Source organism: Cornus florida, unplaced genomic scaffold, assembly GCF_030987335.1.
Source record: "Cornus florida cultivar Cherokee Brave unplaced genomic scaffold, ASM3098733v1 CherokeeBrave_3.0.0_Hap2_Chr03, whole genome shotgun sequence".
NCBI lineage: Eukaryota > Viridiplantae > Streptophyta > Magnoliopsida > Cornales > Cornaceae > Cornus > Cornus florida.
The window spans coordinates 43106619-43128894 of NW_026775573.1; the positions used below are offsets into that span (position 1 = coordinate 43106619).

Sequence of the window (22276 nt, forward strand, 5' to 3'; positions counted from 1 at the left end):
TCCATAATGATAGGGCTGAAGTTCCTAATGCCCCTATGACTCTGAGGGACCATTTCACCCCTACAACTTATGCCTCTCCTTCTTGCATAGTGATGCCAAACATCGATGCAGCCCAATATGAAATCAAATCTAGTACAATTCAAATGCTCCCCTTTTTTCATGGCTTTGAAAATGAGGACCCCTATAAGCACCTTGATGAATTCCTCGAAATATGTTCTACCATTAAACTGAGGGGCTTCCCTGACAATGCTCTCCATTTGCATCACTTTCCATTCTCCTTAAAAGAAAGGGCCAAACATTGGTTGAACTCCATTGCTACAAACTCCATAACTTCATGGGCTCAATTGCGACAAGAATTCTTAAAAAAATATTATCTAGTGAGCAAAACCAACCTAATGAGGCGTTCCATTCTTAGCTTTTCACAAAGCGAGGGGGAACAACTCCATGAGACTTGGGAAAGACTACAAGATCTCCTTAGGAAATGTCCGCACCACCTAATTCCAAAATGGCAATTGGTGCAAGCCTTTTATGCTGGTTTAACAAATACCCATAGATTTATGGTTGACTCATCATGTGGAGGGATGTTCATGTCCAAAAGTGCAGATGAGGTATAGACCCTACTTGAGAATCTGAGTGAAAACTCACTGCAACATAATTCTCGTAGGACTCCAGGCTCAACCAATGCTAAGAACACAAACTCTTGTCAACCAAAAACAATGTTGGAAGAATCATCTCATGTGGATGCCATAGCTCACAAATTTTATCAATTGATGGCACCACACCTTTCTCCTTTATTGTCTCAAAATTCTGCAAGTGTTGTGTTTGCATCATGCACTAGTCATTTCCATCTCTCGGAAGATTATCCCACACCGGAACAATTTCTTAATCCCAATCAAGAGCAAGCAAATGCAATGTTCTCAAGGCCTGGAAATAATCCATACTCCAATACCTACAATCCAAACTTTCAGAATCAAGGGCATCAAAATCAGCCCCCTTCTCAATTCCAAAATTTCAGGCCTCGTCAAGTTACCGTCCCCCTTATAGTCCAAATGTCTCTAATCAACCTCCTGCGTTTCCAACTGATGAGATTTTGGCTGTAAACAAGCAAATGATTGAATCTTTAAACAAGTAAATGATGCAATCCAATAAGCAACTCTTGACATCATTGTAGCCCACTCTCCAAATAGTTCATTCTCATACTCAGTCTATCGCTAAACTTGAAAATCAAGTGGGCTAAATAGCCACTTCAATGAACCAACTTCTTCAAAGAGACAAGGGGAAGCTTACCACTCAACATGTGAGAATCCTAGAGGGATTCATGTGATTGATCAAACCCCTCCTCCGAGTGGGCCAACTCATGAACAAGTCCAAGCAATCACTACCCTTCGGAGTGGTCGAGTGGTGGATAACAAGGTTGATGGAAGTAGCACTGACAAGGTTCTACCTCTCAAAAATCCAAATCTCTTATCTTCTAATCCAAATCTCACTCCTGAAATCCCAAAGTCTAATACTGAAAATTCCAAGCTTGTTGCCCCAAATGTGGAGACTTCTTATGAGCCTAAGGCTCCGTTTCCTTAACGTCTCCAAGAGTTAACACATTTTGGGAACAAAAATTGTAAAATTCAAGACATGCGGGAAGTCTTCAAGCAAGTAAAGATCAAGTTGTCTCTCTTGGATGCTATCAAACAAATCCCTCCCTATGTAAAATTCCTCAAGGATTTGTGCACTCAAAAGCGCAATTCTAAAAATCATTTGCCAAAAAAGATAAGGTTGACTGAAAATGTGAGTGCAATCATTCAACACAGTGCTCCTCCAAAGTATAAGGATCCGGGTGCCCCAACTATCTCGTCTGTCATTGGCGACAACAAGATAGAAAGGGCCCTCCTTGACTTAGGAGCTAGTGTAAATTTGATTCCATATTCAATTTACTTACAGCTTGGGTTGGGAGACTTAAAGCCAACATCCGTGGTCTTACAGCTTGCCGACAGATCGGTCAAGCATCCACGGGGCATTATTGAAGATGTCATCATCAAAGTGGACAAATTCTACTTCCCGGTAGACTTTGTGGTTCTTGACACGGAACCGGTCCATGACCCAAAGAAGCACATTCCTGTGATCCTTGGTAGGCCATTCTTAGCCACGGCTAATGCTTCAATTAATTGCCGAACCAGGGTGATGGATATCGCCTTTAGAAATATGCAAGTCAAACTCCACATTTTCCATACCATTCAACATCCGTACGAAGAGGATGATTGTTTCCTTTTTGATATGGTCGATGAAGTGGTTGAAGAATTCATCCCCTTCATTCTAAACAAAGATCCTTTGGAAACTTGCATGTCTTATTTTGACCTCTCAAACTTTGATATTGCCTAAGCCATCCAAGAAGTGAATTCGTTGCTTGACATAGGCGCTATCATGGATTTTCCTCCTTAGAAAATGCCAAAAGAACCACTTCCCCAACTCTCTATTACTCCTCCAGTCCCTTCCTTGAAATCTCCACCACAACTTGAGTTAAAACCGCTCCTGGCCCACCTCAAGTATGTGTTTTTTGGTGTCAATCAAACTCTTCCTGTCATTATTGCATCAGACCTTTTAAAAGACTAAGAAAATAGCCTTTTAGCGGTGCGTCAATAGCACAAAGAAGCTATTGGCTGGCCAATGGATGATTTGAAAGGAATCGATCCTTCTATTTGTATGCACCGCATTCATTTGGAGGACGACGGTAAACCTTTTAAAGAGGTGCAGTGCCGGTTGAATTACAACATGAAAGAAGTGGTCATGAAAGAAGTGATCAAATTACTAGGTGCGGGAATCATCTACCCCATTTCTGATAGTAAGTGGGTAAGCCCTACTCAAGTGGTCCCCAAGAAATCCAGCCTTACCGTGATTGAAAACTCAACGGGTGAGCTCGTGCCACAACAAACCACCACCGGGTGGCGTGTGTGCATTGACTACCGAAAACTCAATTCTACTACTAGGAAGGATCATTTTCCACTCCCATTCATTGATCAAATCCTAGAGAGGTTAGCCGGCCAAAGCTTCTATTGTTTCCTTGATGGTTATTCCGGCTATAACCAAGTGACAATTGATTCGCAAGATCAAGAGAAGACCACATTCACATGTCCCTTTGGAACCTTTGCTTATAGACGCATGCCTTTTGGGCTATGCAATGCACCAGCTACGTTCCAAAGGTACATGATGTCCATATTTTCTGATATGGTTGAAAAATTCTTAGAGGTGTTCATGGACGATTTTTCTGTCTTTGGATCCTCCTTTGACTCATGTCTCCACAATCTATCTTTTGTACTTCAAAGGTGCAAGGAAACCAATCTCATTCTAAGTTGGGAGAAAAGTCACTTTATGGTCCAAGAAGGCATTGTTTTAGGACATGTCATTTCAAAAAGGGGAATTGAGGTTGATAAAGCCAAAGTTGAGTTAATCTCCAACCTCTCTCCTCCACACTCGGTCCGTCAAATCCATTCATTCCTTGGACATGCCGGTTTCTATCGTTGCTTCATCATATTAGCAAAATCTCTTGGCCCTTGTGTAATCTTCTTGCCAAGGATGTCCCGTTCAATTTTGATGAGGCTTGTATGGAAGCTTTCGTGAAACTTCACAATCTTCTTTCATCCGCCCCAATCATGAAACTGGCTAATTAGTCTTTTCCATTTGAAATCATGTTTGATGCACCCGATTTTGCATTAGGTGCGGTTTTGGGCCAGTGTGTAGATAAACTTCCACATGTCATCTATTACGCTAGCAAAACTCTCTCTAATGCTCAGTTAAATTACACCACTGAGAAAGAATTGCTAACTGTGTGTATGCCTTGGATAAATTCCGCTCTTACCTTCTTGGATCCAAGGTCATTGTCTTTTCGGATCATACTGCCCTTAGGCACTTGCTCGCTCAAAAAGAGACCAAACCTCGCCTAATTCGATGGATACTCTTACTCTAAGAGTTTGACATTAAAATTCAGGACAAAAAAGGGACCGACAATGTTGTCGCAAACCATCTATCTTGCTTACTCATTGAGAAATCCTCTGAATTTGCTGCAGTCCGTGATTCCTTTCCGGATGCGCAACTTTTTCATATTTCCAATTCAAGTCTTCCTTGGTTTGCGGATATTGTCAACTATCTAGCGATAACAAAATTCCATCTAATTGGTTCAAACAAGAGAAAGACCGGTTCTTCTCCCAAGTCAAATATTTATTTTGGAAAGATCCAGAGTTGTTCAAATATTACCCGGATCAAATCATCCAGCGATGCATTCCTGAAACCGAATCCACAAGTTTCCTAAATTTCTGCCACACTCTTGCTTGTGGAGGCCACTTTAGTGCCAAAAAGACTGCTGACAAAGTCCTTCAAAGCAGATTCTATTGGCCCTCCTTGTTTCAGGATGCTTACAATTTCTGTAAATCTTGTGAGCGTTGTCAAAGGCTCGGATCCATGTCCCGGAGAGACATGATGCCCCTCACTCCCATCTTAATAATATAAATTTTTGATGTGTGGGGGATCGACTTCATGGGACCATTTCCATCTTCTTATGGCTATGAGTATATCTTTGTAGCGGTGGATTATGTTTCCAAATGGGTTGAAGCAGAGGCTACTAGAACCAATGATCATAAAGTCGTGATCAAGTTCATTCAATCCAACATTTTTAGTTGCTTTGGTATGCCCTGAGAAATCATCAGTGACGATGGATCTCATTTCTGAAATCGTTACCTTAAATCCGTCCCCTCCAAGTACTCTGTCATTCATAAGGTTGCCACACCTTACCATCCTCAAACGAGTGGTCAAGTGGAAGTATCTAATTGGGGATTAAGCATATCTTGGAAAAAACGGTTCAACTGGACCGCAAAGATTGGTCATTAAGACTAAACGATGCGCTTTGGGTTTACCGGACAGCTTACAAGACGCCCATTGGCATGTCGCCATATCGGCTTGTCTTTGGAAAAGCTTATCATCTCCCAGTTGAATTAGAGCACCATGCTTATTGGGCCATAAAAAGGCTCAACTTCGATCTCAAACAAGCCGACTCTAATCGCAAATTGCAGCTTAATGAGCTTGAGGAAATTCGCAATGATGCTTATGAAAATGCCAAAATCTATAAGGCTAAGACTAAAGCATTTCATGAAAAGCACATTGTCAACAAGTCTTTTGCCCATGGACAAAAAGTTTAGCTTTTCAATTCTAGATTGAGACTCTTTCCTGGTAAACTCCATTCACGGTGGGATGGTCCTTATGTCATTACATCTGTCTTTCTTCATGGTGCAGTTGAACTCCAAGATCCTACCGATGGATCTCTGTTTAAGGTTAATGGCCAACGGCTTAAGCCTTATGTTGACGGCATAGTCCCTATTCGCAAAGTTGAGAAAGTCCTACTGATGGACCCAATTTACGAGGACTAATGCATGATCTTGCTTTGTCTAGCTATCGACTTTAAATTTAGCACTCAAAGGAAGAAATTCTTTCCACTTCCATGCTTCCCTATTTTTAATTGCCTGGGCCTTGAATTTTCCTGGAATGTGCTAAGGAAAGCAAAAATTTGACCTTCTCTGGAAATATTGTAAATTGCGTTCCAAAAGTTCATACTAGGTTTTCTTAGGCCTTCTGTAGCTTTTGCTTTCGTTCTCGGAAGTTTTTCAGCTCTATCCGGCAATTTTCTCGGACCTTCGAAATGGCACTCTTGCGCATGAGCTTCTATTTTTAATGCGCCCGTGCTTCGAGGTTTTCCAAACTCATGAGAACACTTAAGTTCTACTTTGGCACTCTCTGACCTTGTTGCCAATGCCGTTCAGCAAAGATTGAAATCCAAGTACTCATAGGACTCAGAAAAATTTTGCACTGTAGTCACGAGCGCTCGTGAGTTCCCTTCAAACACTCGTAAGTCCCCAAATGTTCACTTCTGAGTTTTCAAGAGCTCGTAACCTCTTTTACGAGTGCTCGTGCGTTGAACCATAACCTCCTCGCCTATCCCAATGCCTCATGAGCGCTCGTGAAGTCACCTTCGATCGCTCAAAAAACCCAAAAACCTCACTGTCTCATTTTCGAGCGCTCATTAGCATCAAAGCTTCACTCTCCCAAACCTCACTGCCCCATTTACGAGAGCTAGTGATGACCTCTACAAGCGCTCGTGTTGTTCCCTATCTCTTAAAACCAACTCCCTCTCTCCCACTTTTTCATTTTTTTTTTCAAATTCATTCCTTCCCCCCTCCCCCCCAACCCCCACCATCCACCTAACTCCCATAACCTTCCCCCTCCTCATTCGTCCTTCTTTCCCTCCCCTTTTCCTATAAATACTTACCTCCTCCAACCCTCCCTTCTCATTCCTGGGCATTCCTTTACTTCTCATCCCAAGGTAAGCACTATTTCCTTCTTCTTCTTTCTTTTCTTTTTCTTTTCATTTCAAGGAGTATGGGCATTGATTTTTTTTGGAGGATTAGACATTGATAGTGATGTTGATGCTTGGCTAGAGTCTATTTTAACAAAAAAAATTGGGTTTTCTCCTCCATAGATACCCTTCTTACCTTTTCTATTTCTTTCTATACACCAGGTGTTCGTTGAAAGTCCCCATCCACTTCTCCGTCTCCAAATGACTCGTGGGGAATCCTCTCGACATCCTAGGCCCTCTGCGGATGCTCCTCCTATGGACCGAGAGCACCCATGGGCACCTTGGTTCACCAAAGAGCTCAACTACGAACTCCTCTTCCAACTTGAGGGTGTCTTTGTCGCTCTTTGTACAACTTCTTGGGCTGTTACTGAATTAACCAACAGGCGCCTCCAGGGTATTTGTCAACCGGTTGCTAAGGTTGTCTACCCCTGCGTGGTACGCCTCTTTTACCAAAATCTCAATTGCTCGGAAGAGTCACCTAATACTCTCACCACTTCAATCGATGGCACTCTCTATTCATTCACTCTTGCTGACATCATGGCTGTATCCGGCTGTCCTCTGGACTGCCCTGATGATCTCTTGAATCATGAGGGTCGTCCATTGTATGAGGAAGCTGATAATCTAACTGTGGAGCAAGTTATTGTCGCCATTTGCAATGTTTCTGACCCATATCGGCCCCGCAGTTAGTTTTTTGATTCAGTTCTTAAGCATAATATGTGCCCTTTGGTACACAGCATTGAGCGTTGCTGGTTGATGTTAAATGCTCTGTATGCCCTGGACCAAGGCTTTTGGATTTCTATTCCGAAGTTGATTTGGAGCCAGTTCATGAGATTTTGGGACGAATGCATAAATCTAAGGCATCAACAAGCCCAAACCTGGGCTTTACCATTCCCATTCTTCATCACCAAGCTCCTGAAGCACAAAGGCTTCATCATTCCTCCCCGTGAAGCAAAGGGCAAAAAGATTTAGCCTTTTTCTATCAAGCGATGGAATAATGTGCTCGGCCATCTCCCAACCAACTCGGAACTGCTGCTATTCCTCCACGTGAACCATCTCCTCCCATCTAAGAGGATGATCCAATGGCCGAAGATTTTGATCGAAAAGAGCCCCCTGTTGCACCTCTGCATGACCATGCTTTTCTTCGGGCTAGCTTTGCTGGTATCCATGCTCGGCTGGACACCTTTGAAACCGCCCTCGCTGACTACAATAGGAACGTGCGGGAAGACAACCTTGCTGCCGCCGAAGACCATCGGGTTATTGTAGAAGACCGCCATACTGCGGTGGAGTAGCGTCGGGTGGCTCAAGAAGACAGGCGTGAAACTCGCTCCCTCCTGACTGCACTCCTTGCCCGTTTCCTCCTCTGTAATACCCCTAGTTTTCAAAAGGATAATAGTGAAATTTCAAATTTTATTTTATGTGCTTAGGTGTCAAATTGTATTTAAATTAATTATTTTATTTAAATTAATTGCTTTAATTATTGTATTTAAATTGTGTGGTTTGTTTAATGGTGTTATTTAAGTGTATTTTTATTTCTTTTAATTGAATTATTTGTTTTAATTGTTTTAAATTGTTTTATGTGCTTAGGTGTCAAATTGTATTTAAATTATTTGTTTTAATTATTGTATTTAAATTGTGTGGTTTGTTTAATGATGTTATTTAAGTGTATTTTTATTTCTTTTAATTGAATTACTTGTTTTAATTGTTTTAAACTGTTTATTGGTTTATTGGTTTTTTTTTAAATGAATTAATTGGATTAAATTAGAGTTATTGATTATAATGTGAACCTAGGGTTATATTCTTTTAGGAATTACGGTTTGGTCGACTGGGGTTAATTAGGGTTTCTGTCTCTAATTACAATTGTACCTAGGTTTTAGTATTTCCTATATATATATTGTTATAAGTCTGTATGAGGGTGGTAGAACTTTGTTCACGAACAGTGAGTTTTTGAGAGAAAACAGAGAGAAGGAGAATTAGGGTTTCAGCCAAGAACCAAGGCTGAACCAAGGAGAGGAAGAAGAGGTGTTGCTCGTGGGTTGAACCTAGGGCAACAAAGGAGTAGACGACAGTCTAGAGGTCGCCGGAAAGTCTAGACAGAGCACGGTTAAAGGTTTCAAACCAAAACTACAGAAGCAAGTTCTATTCTGTCTCTTTCCCTTTGCCTGTGTTCTGTGCATCGTTAGATGATCTCTAGGATTGTAATTGAATATTAATTGAATCTTATATGCTTGGTGTATGTTAATTAGATCATTTGTATATGTGCATATTGTCTGAAAAAAATATACTTGAAACTCTGTTCTTCGTTGTTTTTTTCAAAGTAAACAAATTTGGTGTTGATTTAAATCACTGTATTAATTCTTACTGTGTAAGCTAAGGACTTGGGATTGATATTGGATGTTTATTAAACTGTTAAGACCAATTTTAAGGAAGAATAAAAGGGTAGGAACGGACCAGAGACGGAGTGGATGATCGGAAACGAAGCTGGAAGGGTACTGGGCTCTCAAGGAAGGAGAGAGTCGGCTCTAGGAAATTGGGAGCTGGTTCCCTATTTCATTGAGCCGGCTCCCCCCTTCATTGAGCCGGCTCTAAGGGCAAGGGAGCTGGCTTTAAGGTGTTTTAGAGCCTGCTCAATTTTTTTAGAGCAGGCTCAATCGGTTAGTCTTCGTTTGGTTGCAATCCGGAACAGTTTTGGGCACTTTCGGGTACTGTTTAGGTCCAAATTTGGTTTTCTAAACTGTGTTGGAGTGGTGAGAGGTTTTTAAATATTAATTCATGAGGTTCTAATGCCCTTGTATGCAACAAATTAGTTATGCTAATGTTTTCTTAAAACGACATGTAAAATTTAAAACAAGTCGCATGTTGTTCACGGATGTAACGGATAGAGAGGATTTAATTGTTTCAACTGGGTCTAGGAATTCAATGGATTGTACCATGGATCCCAAACATTAGATTATGCTAAAATTGAACCCACAATGCATAATTTATCTCTATATGTTAATAATATTCACCGTGTGGAAGTTTTAAACAAATGTCGCACACGGTTGACGGTTGTAAAGTATTTAGTTGCTTACATTGGTTTTGCAACCTAAATAACTGGAGTAGGATTTTAAAGGTTGTTTTGGATGCATAGTTGGACCTTATACATATTGGATTCCATTATGTTTTTCCTGGATTGAATTGAAGAGTTAGTTATATAATTTCTGTCAATTTACATGGATGTTGGTCTAGTTTTAATTACAGAATAGATAAATTACATTTTGTTAGTTACGTGGATATATATTAGACTTTGAATTGATAAATTTAGTATATCTTGTCTCATCAATTACTTGGATGGATACTGGATAATTAACTTGATGAACTGTTAGACCTTGTCTTGTTAGTTACGTGGATGGATTCTGGATTATAGATGATGAACTGTTTAGATTCTGTTTATTATCTATTTGGATTATATGGATGTGTTTGATGTACTATATAAAATGTTGCATCATTTATGGATCATTTGCATTATGTGTACCGGTATGGGACAGTGACATATCAGGGATGGATTAGATCAAAAAGCTAAGTCCTACCCCTTCATACATACGGAATGGATTAACTAAAACAGTTAACTCCTACATGGATGCGTGTCCTGTCAACTAAAATAGTTGAACGACATAACGGATGGTTGTTTATATTTTTTGTAGTAAAATGGATAGGGATTTAACTAAAACACTTAAATCCTAATTTTATGTTGTGTCATGGCAACAAACTGTTGAGCGGCACTACGTTGGTTTGGATGGAATTTACATATATAAATTATGGTACCGTGATCTGAGCTTGAGTCTCATAGTCGACGGTTAGGGTGTGTTTATGCAGTAGGATGCGTAGCTAGCTATGTTGGTTGAGGTATACCTTGTTAGGCTTAGGTAGTCATGCTTATTCGGGTGCGTATTACATGTTGCCTTCTATTCAGGTTGAGACCCTCAGCATAGTTCAGTGAGAGTCCTGTAGTGTGGATATATATTTATCTATTACGGACTATATAGATATGGTTGAGACATCTAGAATGTATCTGCGTATCGGGTGTCTGTTTGGATTGTAGTTAGGATAGAACTTGTTCGTGGGCCTGACCCATTATTATTTTTCAAGTAACGGATGGTTCCAGGTCTTAGATCTTGGTCATGCTGAGCAGAGACGGCTTCTCATTCTTCCGACGACGTAGAAGCTTCTTCATGTTTTAGCAGTGGATTTCTTCAGCTGATGATTTCAGTGTTGGAGTTTGTAAGGGTCCACCAGATGGATTCCCAAGTTGTATTAGAAATGGAGAATTTGGATGTATCAGAATAATTCTTTATTAATTTAATTTTACTATGAGGTTTCAGTATTTGGATTATCATTCTAGTTTCTTTTCAGCAAATTTTTATTTATTCCTATTCCCTTATTTGTATTCTGTTTTCGTTTATTGCTAATTAGTTTGATATCCTCGGGTAATCGGGTGTTGGCTTGGCTAACCTGTATCCGGAAATCCGGGTGTATCATAGTTGGTATCAGAGCACTCCAGGTTCTATTGTCCTTAGGAGTGTTTTCGTTATAAGACTTCCGCGTTGCGTCTCTTAAAACTTAGAGCCATGTTAGGATTCGTTGTACTCTATTTGCAGTTCGTTAGGAGGAGTTGATGTCAATTGAATTATGTGGAAACAGAATGGTTGACACTAGGAGGAGGATGGGGTTCACGGCGAAAGCGATACGGACCCAACGGCGTGAAGGAGTACGTTGTCGAGTTCTTTGGCAGAAATAGAACTTGGGAAATAAGGTAGTTTTGAGGTTGGCATTGCTTGGGAAGTATACGCTAAGAACTGATTAAGGTGTAGGTGTTAGGTCAGCGCATAACAGGGCCAACACAACTTCAGTTGTTCTCAAAAAGGAGGTAAGCGAAGAGTAGGATTCTGAAGAAGATCCTAAAGGAGGAGATATCAGCGTCTCCAAGAAAGGGGATATTGAAGCTTAAAGATAAAGGATCGTACGAAGGTGCTCACATTCACCAATAGTATAGTGAATGGTACCAGTGGAGTTGGTGTGAACCAATCTATATATAGTTAATGTTTCGTAACATCTCTCTGGGAGTTATTTGCGAAGTACTCTTTAGGAGTTTGGGAATCGGATAGAATTCTTACCAGAACAAAGACATGATTTTATAACACAATTCGGAGAGTATGGGGATTAGGTTGTGACATTCTAACTTGGTTTATAAAGCCATGATAGATGGTTTACATTCCGCATATTAGGAGGAGAGGGTTAAGCCTTTGGATATTTGTTTAAGCAAACGATTGTGCAGTTAAGCTACGGTTAATGGATAAGTTTCAAGGTTGGATAATTACCAATGAAACTTTGGAATGAACTTTTGCGAACTTGAGTTCAAAGGAGGTTTTCTTCTCTGGAATGGAATATGTCTTAAGTGGAGTTATATTTTGGTTGTTTTGTGTATTGTGTGTATTACGTGTTTCATCTTTGATTGTTATGTGTTTCAGTTTTGTTCTTTCGTGTTTCATTTTTGTTAATTAGTCCAGATTGGGAGTATGGATTGGTTGGGAACACAAGTATGTGATCAACCAACAATTATGTTGATGACATGGGTAGTAACGCTATGTACGTTAGGATTTGTGAAAGTATGGTCATAAGATTGGGTAGAAATACAAACTTCTAGCCAATCTAATAGATCTGGATATGAGGGTGGTAGAACTCTATTTCACGAACAGTGAGTTTTTGAGAGAAAATAGAGAGAAGGAGAATTAGGGTTTCGGCCAAGAACCAAGGTTGAACCAAGGAGAGGAAGAAAAGGTGTTGCTCGTGGGTTGAACTTGGGGCAACAAAGGAGTAGACGACAGTCGAGAGGTCGCCGGAAAGTCAGGACAGAGGACGGTTAAAGGTTTCAAACCAAAACTACAGAGGTAAGTTCTATTCTGTCTCTCTCCCTTTGCCTATGTTCTGTGCATCGTTAGATGATCTCTAGGATTGTAATTGAATATTTATTGAATCTTATATGATTGGTATATGTTAATTGGATCATCTGTATATGTGCATATTGTCTGAAAAAAAATATACTTGAAAATCTGTTCTTCGTTGTCTGTTTCAAAGTAAACAAATTTGGTGTTGATTTAAATCATTGTATTAATTCTTACTGTGAAAGCTAAGGACTTGGGATTGATATTGGATGTTTATTAAACTATTAAGACCAATTTTAAGGAAGAATAGAAGGGTAGGAACGAACCGGAGACGGAGTGGATGATCGAAAACGAAGCTGGAAGGGTACTGGGCTCTCAAGGAAAGAGAGAGCCTGCTCCAGGAAGTTGGGAGCTAGCTCCCCCCTTCATTGAGCCGGCTCCAAGGGCAAGGGAGCTGGCTCTAAGGTGTTTTAGAGCCTGCTCAATTTTTTTAGAGCAGGCTCAATTGGTTAGTCTTCGTTTGGTTGCAATCCGGAACAGTTTTGGGAACTTTCAGGCACTGTTTGGGTCCAATTTTGGTTTTCTAAACTGTGTTGGAGTGGGGAGAGGTTTTTAAATATTAATTCATGAGGTTCTAATGCCCTAGTATGCAACAAATTAGTTATGCTATTGTTTTCTTAAAACGACATGTAAAATTTAAAACAAGTCGCATGCTGTTCACAGATGTAACGGATAGAGTGGATTTAATTGGTTCAACTGGGTCTAGGAATTCAATGGATTGTACCATGGATCCCAAACATTAGATTATGCTAAAATTGAACCCACAATGCATAATTTATCTCTATATGTTAATAATATTCACCGTATGGAAGTTTTAAGCAAATGTTTCTCACGGTTGACGGTTGTAAAGTATTTAACTGCTTACATTGGTTTTGCAACCTAAATAACTGGAGTAGGATTTTAAAGGTTGTTTTGGATGCATAGTAGGACCTTATACATATTCGATTCCATTATGTTTTTCCTGGATTGAATTGAAGAGTTAATTATATAATTTCTGTCAATTTACATGGATGTTGGTCTAGTTTTAATTACAGAATAGGTAAATTACATTCTGTTAGTTACGTGGATATATACTAGACTTTGAATTGATGAATTTATTATATCTTGTCTCATCAGTTACTTGGATGGATACTGGATAATTAACTTGATGAACTGTTAGACCTTGTCTTGTTAGTTACGTGGATGGATTCTGGATTATAGATGATGAACTGTTTAGATTCTGTTTATTATCTATTTGGATTATATGGATGTGTTTGATGTACTATATAAAATGTTGCATCATTTGTGGATCATTTGCATTATATATACCTGTATGGGACGGTGACATATTAGGGATGGATTAGATCAAAAAGCTAAGTCCTACCCCTTCATACATACGAAATGGATTAACTAAAACAGTTAACTCCTACATGGATGCGTGTCATGTCAACTAAAACAGTTGAATGACATAACGGATGGTTGTTTATATTTTCTGTAGTAAAATGGATAGGGATTTAACTAAAACACTTAAATCCTAATTTTATGTTGTGTCATGGCAACAAACTATTGAGCGGCACTGCGTTGGTTTGGATGGAATTTATATATATAAATTATGGTACCGTGATCTGAGCTTGAGTCTCATAGTCGACGGTTAGGGTGCGTATATGCAGTAGGATGCGTAGCTAGCTATGTTGGTTGAGGTATACCCTGTTAGGCTTAGGCAGTCATGCCCTCTTAGGTGCGTATTGCATATTGTCTTCTATTCAGGTTGAGACCCTGTACATAATTCAGTGAGAGTCCTGTAGTGTGGATATATATTTATCTATTACGGACTATATAGATATGGTTGAGACATCAAGGATGTATCTGCGTATTGGATCTCTGTTTGGATTGTAGTTGGAATAGAACTTGTTCTTGGGCCTGACCCACTATTATTTTTCAGGTAATGGACGGTTCCAGGTCTTAGATCTTGTTCATGCTGAGCAGAGACGGCTTCTCATTCTTCCGACGATGTAAGAGCTTTTTCATGTTTTAGCAGTGGGGTTCTTCAGTTGATGATTTTAGTGTTGGAGTTTGTAGGGGTCTACTAGATGGATTCCCAAGTTGTATTAGAAATGGAGATTTTGGATGTCTCAGAATAATTCTTTATTAATTTAATTTTATTATGAGGTTTCAGTATTTGGATTATCATTCTAGTTTCTTTTCAACAAATTTTTATTTATTCCTGTTTCCTTATTTGTATTCTGTGTTCATTTATTACTAATTGGTTTGATATCCTCAGGTAATCAGGTATGGTCCTGGCCAACCCACATTCGAAAATCCGGAGGTATCACATCCTCACCCTTAGCTCGCTTGCCATGTTCTGGTCTCTGTTCTATGTTCTGCATTTTGTGGTTCTTCTTATTTCTAGGATCTTTTTATGATGTTTTGTGGAACTTTGCTCTACCTTATTCGGTTGACCATTTTGGCGTTTCATTCCCTATTGTAAACATGTCAACCTGATTTTCAATGGAAATTCCTATTTTTATTTTCTTCCTAACTGTTTATCTGTATTGCATATTTCATTGTTATTTCTGTCTTTTGTATCTTTTTCCATCTATTTCTCCCAGCCTTCCCTTTGCAGGTTATACATTTCAAGTTTGGGGGCCTGTTTTTCTTGGACTTTGCACCGGAGCATTTTGTCACATCACCATGCAATTTCCTCCTATTCTTGGTATTTTTGTTCTTGTTACCCTCTCTAATTTTTAGTAACCGTTCGTTGTCTTCCCACATTGCGGACAATGTGCCATTCAAGTTTGGGGGTGCAATATTGCATTTTTGGTACTACATTTTTGGTTGCATAATTTAGCTTGGTTCATATAAAGTAATAAAATCATTTTTTGTAAAGCAATGATAATGTAATCTTGAAGCTTGTTGGAGATGCAGCATATGTTTAATACCTTGTGTATAGAAGCAATTGTTAAGTTTTGAAAATAAAGAAAAATTTGAAAAGATCACGTGAATTCGAATTAGTCTGTATAAATGTTTCAATTAGATTCTCGTTGGATTTTATACTCTTTTATGCTTCACATTGCACAGATGCACACTGGAAACTTAACTGTGAGGCATGCAACTTGATTGACCTTGACCTTGACTTAGTTGATTTGAATTAATGAACCTAATGGACGAATATCTTTGGCATGTAAGTTCAAAAAAAAAAAAAAAAAAAAAAAAAAACAAAGCTATTAATGACAATGACCGGTTTGAGTTTGTAACCTTTTCAACTTAAGTTCTTAAGCCCTAGGAGTGTCTCTACACTTAACACCCTAAAGCCATCTGGTTTGGGAGTTGTTGGCCTAACGCTTGTTATGTGAGTTGTTTAGAAAGCTTAAAAAACTTAGACATTGCACGATCATTAAAAAAAATAATAAACATAGTCCGTTGGAGTTCGTAACCTTTCCAACTTAAGTTATTAAGCCCTAGGAGTGTCTCTACACTTAACACCCTAAAGCCATCTGGTTTGGAAGTTGTTGGCCTAACACTTGCTACATGAGTTGGTTAGAAAGCTTAAGGGACTTCGGCATTACACAAGCATAATATGTATCATCTTGAGTTATAATAAATTTTCAGCAAGCAGCAAAAGTTGTATTGTAAATAAATTCATGCCTTAGTGACTTCATTTAAAAGGGAATTCAATGATGTGAAGACTTGTGTCTTGAAATTGGAAAGAAAAGGTTAAAGCCACATGTTGGGAAATCCGGTTCACTTTCACTGAAGTTAGAGTTGATTTTTATTCCAGAGATAGCAATTGAGTTATTTATATAGACTGTGATGTTGTTGCATGGATGTTGAAATATATTTAACCATTTATTTTTGTATCAAGGCTTCATATATGCAAGGTAGTCTGCCTAAAGATCCCGTCTCCTATCTTCTATCTGTTTCAAGTTATATTTGAGCTATGCATGTAATCTATTTCACCATGGTTGATATTTTTGGGAAGCATTCCATTAGTTGTCATTTCATTGAGTGTTTCATTTTGGTTTTTACTATGGGACTAGCAAAATATAAGTTTGGGGGTGTGATAAGCGCCAAATATTGCATATTCAGGCGCCCTTATTTGCATTAGTTAGGTCCATTAGTGGTTAAATTGTATAGTTTTTCTCTAAGTTCTGTGTTTCTATGTATTTTCAGGTTTCTCTTCCAAATTGGAAATAAGATGGAAGTTTTTGAAGCTTTTTGTAAAGATCAAGCCATTCTGGGTTGTTGCATCTGGAGATTTCTGAGAAGAATCTACTAAAGGAGGTCCATGAAGCCTTTTACGATGAAAAAGAGGGCATATGATTCTCAATGGGCCAGTACCAATTCCAAAAAGAAGAAGTCTAAAGCAGAAGGAGCAGAAGATGCAATTTGAGGCATCTTCGAGGGCTCGTAGCACCACCTACGAGCGCTCGTCCGGCATCCAAGTGTGTTATTCCGTGTCTCACGAGCACTCGTAACACCTACGAGCGCTCCAAATCAAGGCAAAATGGTTTAAGGCATTTCGAGTGCTCTTATTTCAGCTTCGAGCGCTCCAAATCAAGGCAGTATGAATTTAAGCAGCTACGAGCGCTCATAACTCCTTTTTTGAGTGCTCGTCCATAGTCTCGAATAAGAAGAATTTTCCCTAAGGCAACTACGAGCGCTCGTAGCTCCACTTACGAGCGCTTGTAGGAACATGGCAGACCCACTTGGCTCCTTAAACCTTTCAATTGGTTTCCCTCCTTTATGGGGTGGTTGGAAATGTTCTTTTGGGGAGCATGAACCTCGGTTTTTGGGGGGTTTGGTAGACATCTTGTCTACAAAAGAGAGGAGGAAGCTTGTATGAAGATACACACATTTTTGGCTAAGTTCTAGGGAGAAAAAGAGTGAGTCTTGAGGCTTTGGAGTTCTAGCTTGCTTGAGCACGAAAATGGAGGGTGGATTTCCTTCTTCTCCTTCATTCCTTGCTCTTATGGGTAACTAAATCCTTCTCTAGGGAGGTGATGAAGCTTTCCCTTGTAATCATGTTCTAGATTAGGCTCTATTTTGGGGATAATAATGTATAACTTTTGGTCTTTTCATAATCTAGAACATATTCCTTCTTGTAATGAATTCTAATGTTTATAAATGATTATTGTAAGTTAATTATCTTGTCTTAGATGGTTTCTTATATTAATCATAATGCTTGCATATTCATAGTGACAATGGAAATAAGATTATGAATGGTTTTCAAGGTATGTTGATAGAGAAAGTTGATAGTCCATTGCTTAGGAATTCCCTTTGATGGTTTATACTTGATTCCCAGCTTCATGTGCTTTATCATTTGATCAATGGCTTGATGATCTTTTGCTTAAGATAGTATATTTGATACTACACCCTAGTTTAGGTAGTTCAAATGTATAAACTTTTGATGGATCATTCTTGTTTGGATTTAATGAACTTCTTGATGATTATAGGCCAATCATGTGTTGCTATATAATTCTTGACCATCAGTTATTTATTGTCAATCCCCAATTTAGTCTTGATCTAGCATGTATTTAGGGTTTAGCGTAGATTCACTTCCCTAGTCCCCTATTTAATTGTCTTTGCCTCTTTACTTCCTAGCATTTGTGTTTTATGCATTTTTTAATCCATAACTTTAGTGACAAACCAACAAATCTCAATACCCCTTCATCATTCTAAAAATGATTTTAGACACCTAGGTTGCCATAAACTAGCAGTCCCAGTGATTCGACTTACCCAACCAATAGCCCTATTTTACAATAATTTGTGCTATTACAAAAGTTGATGTATAATTGTCATACCAATCAGGGAGCTAAACTCTAGATAAATCTCCATTACCGAACCCAATACTGATACTACCTGAAGTGATAGTATTTACCAAGGACAATCTCCTTAACTTGTGGGCAGTCCTTAGCTTGGATCGGTATACCTTCTCTGATTCCTGATCATCTTCTGACCTCCCATGTATCACATGGATTATTTTCACTTGGGTTCCCTTGACTTTCCAAAGTTTGGTTTCCCTCAGCCTTACTGGTTCGTTTGGTGAGAGGTAGTCCTTTTGCTCGCCCTTGGCTATCATGTTCTCCACTTGTCGCCTTAGGGATCTGCAATCGTTGGTTGTATGCCCGTAATCCCTATGATAAGCGCAGTGCTTGCTCTTCTCCCTTTGCTCTAAGGGTTGTTTCATCGACTGAGGAGCTGTGAACCTCAGTTTGTTTTCTTGGACTAGCTGAGCTAAGGTAATGTGGAGAGGGGTAAACCTTTCTTCTGTCCTTTGCCTCTTCTCAGGTACCTGAACGGCTGGTGCTGAGGCATGCTGGTTCTTTTGACTTTTTGTGCTTGATACTTTTTCCCAAGGCTTATTTTCCATTGTGATAAGGGTGGCATGCTGTGCTCGGTAAGCCACGTTCTCCTCAAGCTAGATGTAGACTTGCACCCTAGCATTGAAAGTTTATATATCCGGAAGAGAATACTTTACTAAAGAAGTATGGAACTTAGTTCTCTGAATCATTCCGAGCATAAATGTTTCTATTGTTGTTGTAGGATGACAGTCTGCTATTTCCGAGGCTTCTATGTTAAACCTGGACAAGAACTCGTGCAAGGTTTCTTTTCTTTTCTGCCTTATGGTAAATAGACTAGCAATGGTCTTCTTCTGCTTCTTGTTTCCGTAATATTGTGCTAAGAACACAGCACACAAGGTTTCGTAATCCGGGATGGATTTGTGGGGCCTATTCCTAAACCATTCTAATTCAGCTCCTGTTAGACTGGTTGGGAAAACTTTACATATGAATAGATCATTATGATCGTCTAGAGCCATCTTCTGCACGTAATGGTCGAGGGGATGAGAAGGATCTCCTGTACCATCGAATTAAGTAAAGGACGGCATAGAGAATTTCTTAGGTCTGTCAACAAAGTATATGTCATTAGTGAACGGAGTTCTCACCAAAGATTTCTTATACTCTTTGGCCATTTCAGCGGGGGTCTGAATCCTCAAGAGCCTCTTCTCGTCGAATGCATCTTGGACGCCTGCTTCACTCAGAATGCCATTAGTCCATACCGTAAGCTTATGGCTGGACTTAACCTGTTCGTCCTGCGTACGGCAAGGATGACTGTCCGAAGCAATAACCTCGGTCCCTATCTTCTGATCTTGCCGAACTTCATTAGGCCAAACCTCGATGGTCCGCGCCCCACTGGCTTGAGGCTCGTTAATCAGAGGAATGTTTTGATTAGGGGGAGGTGCTACCGTATCACCTGGTGGAGGCTGCGGTGCCAACTGAGTCATTGCCGTTTGAAGGGTATCGTTCTGTTGTTAAAGTAATGCAATCTGGGCTACACTAGCTTCGTTCGCCTGACGAAGCGTCTCGAACTAGTGTAAGAATTCCTCTCGCATCTTTTACATCAACTCTATCTATTGACCATCTGTTGCTGAAGGTCCTCCGTTTGACATTTTGGATCGTAACAAAAGAATTAATCCGAGACAAAGGGGGGAGTATATTTCTATACGTTTCCTACAGACGGCGCCAAAGTGTTGGTGCAAAATTTCTCTCAACTAATCATAATTAAAAGAAAAATACAACTCACTCAAAAATTAATAATAATAAACAACAACTGTGTCTAGAGGATCGTAGAATTGCTCGATCCCTTTATTGGAGGTCTATGCCTCTATTTATATACAACAATGTGGTAGAATTATGGTAGGACTCGCACTGCTTGTCCTCCAATTCTTACTATATACAACATTCTTTACAAATGGAGTTCTTTCCTTTGTCTAATTCTTTCCATGTCAAAGTTTCCTTGCATAGAACCTTCCTTCTGCGTTGAGTCCTTTGCTTAATAGGACTGGACAATATTTAACTGTACTTGGGCTGGATGCAACTTGATTTAAATGACTTGACCAATGGGCCAGAACTTCAACTGTAGTGACGTTGGGCTGATTAATGTCACTACCCGGTCTTGGAGGTCCAATATAAATGATATTGGATTAAGGAGCAATGTAATTTGGGCTTGATCCAGATGGGCTTCTTAAATTTACTAAGGGTAAATTTACATAGTGATGACGTGTTCAATTCTCATTGGAGGGGATTTTTTTTTCCCTCCACACTTAGCACACAAGAAAAAATAAAAATTACATAAAAGTTTGGGATCAACATTATGGAGACATAAATCTATTTCATAGGAGGAATGTTGAACATGATAAAGTAACTTTTTTGTTTCTTCAATTAACTTGACAACTAACATTACACTCGTAATAATCCAAAAAAATAGAAGTGCAATAACAGTGCATTTAGTCAACATTCAAAAATATAAAAGACACACATTGAATTCATAAAATAAATAATAATAATAACAAGGAGGAGAAGGAGGAGGAGGAGGAGGAGAGAAAATAAGAGAACTTGATTGGAAGAAAATAGGATTTGATTGAAAAAGGAGATTATAACTTTTTTCTTCTAAAAAAATCAAAGGAATTTGAATGGTAAAAATGAAATGAAAGCGAAAATTAAGATTGTTCCAGCAATTGAAAATTTTAGGGAGACATTATGTAAAAAAAAAATTATAGATATATGTACATAGAAAAAGGGCATACATGCATTTACCAGACGAGGCCTGGGCTGGGAGAGCGGAAGGAAATGCCCCCAGTATGATTTGGAACTTATTTTAATACTCGTAGTTCATACGCATATAAGTGAAATAGAAAAATAAAAAGCAAACAAATAAAAAAAATCATTATAGTAGCAATAATTAATAAAGCAATAATTAATTGATATAACTTTCATGAGTAATGTGATGTGAATGTGTCAGACCCGAACTTCGACATACAAGTTATAACATAGTTCAAGGTTGGTTAACCATTATACTACATCATTTAACATCAAATGTAAGATCTTGTCCCATGTTAAATTAACATGTTTGTAAGGAACTTAACCCCTCCAATTAGCTTTGATACGAGTTGTTAGGGCAGAGACACAACAACCATAATCTCTGATACTGATTGTTAGAAATTCAGTCACAACATATGCATACAATCATTACATCATGAATCATACATAACATGGAGATACAATCATACAACACTCAAGCTTAGGACGCAATAATTTTACATGATTCACCCAACCTTTAGGCTATATCCATGGAAATCTCCAATATGTATTTATTTTTTTTATTATTATTTTTTTTCCTGATGAGCAAGACAGAGAACATAAGGAATGGGGAGGATTAACCTGATTAGCTTTAGTGGTAATTTGACAAAAAATTTTACATATCTCTAGGTGCTCACGGTTTTTTTCAAAAAATGTCTACACAAGATGGAGCCAGTCATAACATATGGATTAAGACCCAATCCCCAGCTAAAAATGGGAGAGTGTAAACAAGCCTATGAGGGTCACATCATCGAGGATGCTAGGTCCCAAGAGGGAGTAATTGTGACGTCCTATGTCGCCAAGGGGAAGAGCTTTGATGACACTTATATGTGTAGACCTACTAATTGTGTATATGCGTGTTGAAAAACATGAGCACGAAAAAGGTGCAAAACGAATAATATTTACAAAGGGTGAGTGAGTCGTGAGAGAATTTCACTTGAAGATTTGAAACTTGAAATGTTATGTTGGTTTAATTATTATACTTAGAAACTTGAAATGCTAATGTGGCTTGATTACTAGATTTCTTCAAAATATATATACACATATAATGTAGTACAATCATTAATGAAATAGTGAATTTCAGATTTGAAAATCAAATTGCACATAGATATATAAATTACCGGGTTTGGTGTTTTACCGTCACCACCATGTTTTTTTTCCTGATATTGGATTTCCTTCAATATCATCATAGACAACTTGGATGGAAATAATTTCCGTTGTGGAGTGTATAATTAGTTCCCTCACCGTACTGTAGGTTCCATCATCCCAGTGTAGCCCACTAACACCTCTAA

General features: G+C 38.9%; 1 long non-coding RNA gene across 1 annotated transcript in view; it reads left to right on the plus strand.

The window, feature by feature from the left end:
• Positions 1-17444, plus strand: part of LOC132300379 (uncharacterized) — a 48146-nt gene extending 30702 nt beyond the window's left edge. The window contains exons 3-5 of the long non-coding RNA XR_009480410.1: positions 14291-14360; positions 14630-15061; positions 16519-17444. This is a non-coding gene — a long non-coding RNA (uncharacterized LOC132300379). The remainder of the gene's footprint in view (positions 1-14290; positions 14361-14629; positions 15062-16518) is intronic.
• The last annotated feature ends 4832 nt before the right edge of the window (positions 17445-22276 follow it).